The sequence below is a fragment of the Schistocerca cancellata genome, chromosome 1 (genome assembly GCF_023864275.1).
Source record: "Schistocerca cancellata isolate TAMUIC-IGC-003103 chromosome 1, iqSchCanc2.1, whole genome shotgun sequence".
Lineage (NCBI taxonomy): Eukaryota > Metazoa > Arthropoda > Insecta > Orthoptera > Acrididae > Schistocerca > Schistocerca cancellata.
In genome coordinates, this window is record NC_064626.1 from 1,154,768,756 (window position 1) to 1,154,774,909 (window position 6,154).

The 6,154-nt window shown below is 38.3% G+C and overlaps 1 non-coding gene across 1 annotated transcript; it reads left to right on the forward strand.

The window, feature by feature from the left end:
* Nucleotides 1-4,971: 4,971 nt before the first annotated feature.
* Nucleotides 4,972-5,046, forward strand: Trnat-ugu (transfer RNA threonine (anticodon UGU)). The gene has a single exon. It is a non-coding gene; the product is annotated as a tRNA-Thr (tRNA).
* Nucleotides 5,047-6,154: the final 1,108 nt, after the last annotated feature.

Consider the following 6,154-nt stretch of genomic DNA (forward strand, 5'->3'; position numbering starts at 1 on the left):
AGGAGATATGAAAATGATTTCAGAAACAATACACAGGAGGGAGGATGGATAAGAGATAACAGGAATGATAGAAATAGGTATTGGGGAAGAGAACAAGATAGAAGGGGGTTTGTTGAAACTAGTGAACAAAACGACAACTACAAACGGACAGACCAAGGGAACCAGCCGGGAAACGGTGAACAGTCCCACTAGATGTCCGTAGTTTTGGGGCTAGACAATATTATGACAGGACAACACATAACCAAAACTGGAGAAGGAGAAGATACAGTGTAAAGAGTAAATACCATGAAAATACTGAAGTTGTTAGAATGAATAAATTAGAATTTAATAAAAGGTTTTGGGATACTATGAGTAAAAGTGATACAGTTAATAAAAACAGTGTTCAAGCACAGGTAGTGAGTGAAAGTGCAGAAGTTGAAGGTATTGCAGAGTTCCATAGTTGGGCTGAAAAAGATACTGGTGTTAATAACAAGTCAGACACACCACAAATAGAATCTATTTTGGGGGGTTTATTTGATAAGAAGGGGGATGACGAAGTGTTTAATGGAGCCAAAGACTCAATTGCTGAGATTCAGATACATAGGGGGGAAACTGAAGATGGGGTTGTTGTGGAGGAGGAGGAAGAAATAATAGAGGGACATTTAAATAATGATCCTAAGTCAAGTGATGTTGTTGATGAGAGTGTGGAGGAAGAAATAAAAGTATTTGTAGAATTGAAAAGTGATTATGTGGGAAAGGTAAGTGATGTGACAAACATGGGTAATAATGAGGTTAATGTAAGTGAAATGCAGACTAGGGAATGTATATCTGAGGACAAGCTATTGCCTATTGGGAACTATGAAACACTAATCTATGAGAATGGTAATAATAATAATCTTAAAGAAAATATAAAGGGATGGAATGTAAATGTGTGTTTTCAAGAAAAAGGGGAAAAGTTTTTAGAAGTTTTGTGGAACAACTATGGAAACTGTATAAACAAAGATGCCTTTTGGAAAGAATTAGCAAAGGTAAGTGCAACCTTGTATCCTACATGGTGGACAAGAATCCGTAGTGGACTTTATAAAAAATGGGGTGAAAACAGTAGGTTGTTAAGTGACAACACAGTGTTAAAAGGAACAGAAGAAAACAAAGGTTTATGTTTAAATGTCAATGCTTTGCAAACAGAGAGGGATGTGTCTAAGTGTAGGAAAGAGACATTAGACTTAGGAACTAAAGAAATTGAAAATGATCTATTGTTTGAAAATACAGAAATAGACAAAGATGTTGAGCTAGGTTGTCCATATGTTAAAGTAAACATTGACATTGGTCCATTTGAAATAAAAGAAAGCCCACATCCTAATGCGTACAGACTTATCTTTCCCAGATCAAGAAGGTTATTTGGATTAAGAAACATCACTGAATTGAAACCATATAAACATGATTAAGCACATTTCCCTGTTTGAATACAGTTACTTACCCATTTTCCATAAAGCATGTTATCAGCAAAGATTTTACTGGGTGTGTCAAATAGCAACTACCACTCATCCTACAGACCCTGGAAAAGTTCCAGATATCTGAGAGAATGTTTTTATATTTTTATTGTCACTATTGAATATTAAATTTTGAGACATCTTCTTTACTTGCAATGGGCAAGAAGGTGACAAACATTTATTACTTTCCTTTTGTATTATTGAATATGGGACATACTTGCACCAAATAAAAGACAATGTAAAAATTGTTGTGCAAGACCCATCATTTTGTCACTATTGTGTTCTTAGGCATAAGATTTGTGTACACTTTTAACAGCTAATCAGATGTTCACCAAGTTTGATATTTGTGTTATGTTGTGACCAATTTAAGTGTCCAATTTTAGTATTAATATGTTCTTGTACTATCTTGACTATGTGTCTCAATGGGAGACAAGTTTTTTAAATAATTCCTTTTTTTTCCAAATGCATATTATATTCATACATGTGACTTCTCTAGTGTTTGTGTTTATATATCATGTCCATACTTATAATTATGTTCTTTGTTTTCATTTCTTTTATGTGCCTCAAAAAGAACAGACAGTTGCAATATTTTCCTATGGACATATGACCTGTCCATCTAGGTAATATATTTATGTTCCTTCTATTATCTTGATTAATCTGTGACTTAATGAGAACTGACTTTGAAATAATTTACATATATTTTTTATATACCTTAAAATCGCAGGTGATATATTTGTGTCTGTTTTTGATCATTTTCCATGTGACTCACTGGGAGCAAAGATTAACATTTTTTTTTTACTTTCATATATTACTAAATATTTTTATTATGCTGTCATACTGAGAGGCATAACACAAAGTGCATTTGAAACAACACAACTAAAATATTTGCAGGAAAAGTCATTTTGAAACGGTGTAACGTTCATTGCATACATGCACATTATGCATAGTTAAACAAAAAAAATTATTAAAGTAGTACTTTTCCAAATTTTAACCATTTGACACATTTGTCCTAGTCGGCTAATATCATTAACGTTCTGTAAATGATATTACCCGAGGGGGGTATTGTAACGGAACATATTTAAGGCTTTACTGTACCGAAGTATGCGATACCCTCCAAATTCAACCAGTTTAACGAGTATTTATGATTATAGAAAAGTTATTGTGCATGTTAACAATGATTGCATAACATGTCTGCATAAACAGTCAACCCATTAAATTATACTGAATAACTGACCCACACAAAAGTTTATATCACTTGATCACTGATACAGCAAATGTCATCATGTAAAAACACTAAGTTCATCTTAAATAATTAATATGAAGTACGAAAAATAGTGGCCAACTTAGGTATTTTGGATCTCCTTAAATAAAAATCACCCAGTGAAACCTATTTGTTCACTAGGAGCGTTTTCACTCAGTATTCACGAAATCAATCCTATTTTAGACGAAAACCAATGTAATTCTTAATAATTCATGTTATTTACATATTTATGCAAATTAGAGAAGTCAATTGACAAACTTCTAAGAAACGGCCTTTTTGTAACAAAGAATTATTCTGTCAAGTCAACAAATCTGTCTGTCATTTTAATAACATGTTAAGTTATGTCACTCAATGCAAATTAATAACTTTTCTGCACAAATTATGATAACAGATGTACATGTGACTTGTAAACTATATCTCTTTTTAGTAGTTCTTTGACAATGTTATAAATACAAGCAGCAAGAACGGTCAAAAAGGCAGTCGGAATGTCACTTTGGTAAAGTGTGTTTGTGTGTTATTGTTTGAGGTGGATAAACAATGCAAAGAACATGTAACGGAAGTACTACTTTGTGTTGAGTCATGGTCTTTGGTGGACAGTGGAATTAAGATGGCCACCAGAGTAATAAATATTTGAAGTTTACATATTTGTTGGTTTCGCTCGTTCTTTATCATCAAAAGCACATAAAAACACGGGACCTCATGTTTTTAACCCTAGACAACCAGATGTAGAGCCAGCATCAGCATCGATAGTCAGCAGCGATCCAGCAAGTAGCAGCGATTACTACAACACAATGCATTTTAATGGCGCCAACCTAACATCAAGTGCTAACAAGCTCCATAAATGGGAGTGAAATAGTGCGATTATAGCAATTAGCAATATCTACGACCAGGCGACCATTACAATACACACACATTGTTGCTCGCGGGAACGTCCCAAAAGCCATAACCAGGATCAAACGAAAAAAAGTAAACAGTTGAGGCTCGATAGTAGGTTAAGTGAGGACCCAACTTTCATGTCCAAGATCGGTGGGCGACGAACTTCGTAGCACTCGTAAGCAGCACCTCACACTCCAACCGCGCGTGGACACCGTCAGCGGCCCCGTCCAGAGTACGCGCGACGGACACTTCCTCGCTGCTCCACGCCAACCGACCGACTGCCCAGGCCCGGAAACGGTGAAAGGACCAAAAATATACGTCGGCCGACGAGAGACCAACCGAACGACCAACCAACGGTCGTCCCGCTCCAATCTCCCTCTGTCGGACAGTTCATGTGTGTCGCCAGCGGTCGGCGAACACTGGTTGTCCGCGCCGCACCTGCGCTTTGTCCCAGACTTCACTGCTGCTGCGTCCCGACTGTACTGCTGGTCCGTCTCCAACTGACTGCCAGACACACGACGACCCGGAAATACTATCGGTCGCTCCAGAGATGGTACGACAGTGCACTTATCGATACGCGCTGCTGCGCCGCTCACGCTCAAGTAAGACAGGAAATTAGTGATGCCAGTAAATGGAATAAGAAAACGAGGCGACAGTACCGTAATAGAAGATGACAAACAATAAATGGCATGAACACGAGACGTGGACGGCTCAGGTGTATTTTCATGTTGATAAAATAAGTTATCGTTTCCGAACTATCCCTCTATTGCATGTACTGCACCCTGCCGTATGGCGCGTTCAGCCGCGTTTAACCCTATAACGTAGCATCACGGCCTCCATATTTTAGTGCTCGACAAATGACGTTAGATAACTCTCCAGTCATTCGCCTGACCTAAGCCTTTCCATTGGGTTGCTACAGGGAGCAGCGTGGTTCGTCACTCCAAATCACATGTTTACAGTCATGCACAGTACTGCAGCATCGCTCTTTACATCATCGTGTAAAACGGGCGATTTCTGGCGTTCCCCAACCTAATGTTATAAGCCCTCTGCTGCTCCTCGTCTATATAAACGATTGAGGAGACAACATGAGCAGCCGTTTTAGGTTCCTTGCAGATGATGCTGTCGTTTATCGCAGTAAAGTCATCAGAAGATCAAAAATAATTGCAAAACGATTTAGAAAAGATATCTGTATGATGCGAAAATTGGCAATTGACCCTAAATAATGAAAGGTGCGAGGTCATCCACGAGAGTGCTAAAAGGAATTTGTTAAACTTCAGTGTTACACGATAAATCAGTCAAATCTAAAGGCCGTAAATTGAACTAAATACCTAGGAATTACAATTGGAAAGAATACATATAAAATGTGCCCGCAATGGCTCAGATGGATAGAGCGTCTGCCATGTAAGCAGGAGATCCCGGGTTCGAGTCCCGGTCGGGGCACACATTTTCAAAATGTCCCCAATGAAGTACATCAACGCCTGTTTGCAGCTAGGTGTCCATTTAATTATCATTTCATTTCTAGCAAAGCTGCATGTTCATCCACAGTAACTGTTCTTTCGGGAACAGATTCTACCGTCATATATAGAATATTATTGGCCGCTAGTGGCTAGTGGAGGGGGATGCACAGAACACCTGAAAATTTGGCCACCTTCTTGCATGACGCGAACAATAGTGCCATTTTTTGATTCGTCAGCCTGGTTTGATGCGCCCCACCACGAATCTCTCTCTTGTGTCAACCTCTTATCTTAGAGTAGCTCTTCCACCTTACATCCTCAATTATTCGCTGGATGTATTCCATTCTCTGTCTTCCTCCACAGCTCCATCCAGTACCATCGAAGTTATTCCCTGATGTCTTAAAAGATGTCCTATCATCCAGTCCCTTCTCCTTGTCAGCGTTTTCCACATATTCCCTTCTTCGCCGATACTGTGCAGAATCTCCTCATTCCTTAGCTAGCCAGTCTACCTAATTTTCAACATTCTTGTGTAGCATCACATCTCAAAGTCTTCGATTCTCTTCTGTTTCTGTTTTCCTCCCAGTCCATATCTCACTACTGTACAATCATGTGCTGCAAACGTGCATTCTCCGAAATTTCTTCCTCAGATTAAAACCTATGTTTGACACTAGTAGAGTTCTCTTGGCCAGGAATTCCTTTTTTGCCAGTGCTAGTCTACATTTGATGTCAGCCTTGCTCTTTTCGTCTTGGGTTATTTTGCTGCCTAACTAGTAGAAGTCGTTAACTTAGACTACTTCGTGGTCCACAGTTCTGTTGTTAAGTTTCTCTCCGTTTCGTGCTCCACTATTTTTTCTGTACACTGGTTTACTTTGGTTGATTGTATGTTGCGAACAAGTGAGATTAATTATTATTATTATACTGGAACTGGCTTCTCATTAAATGAATAGTTTTGGTACTGTAACTCAGTAGAATGCACTACATATCCATCTCTGCTACAAATATCATAAAAATGTTCTGAAATTATTTCTGTTATCAAAAATAATGAAGTTACCGTACGCAATGCTTAAAGAACCTCAAACCTTGCAGTGGATTTT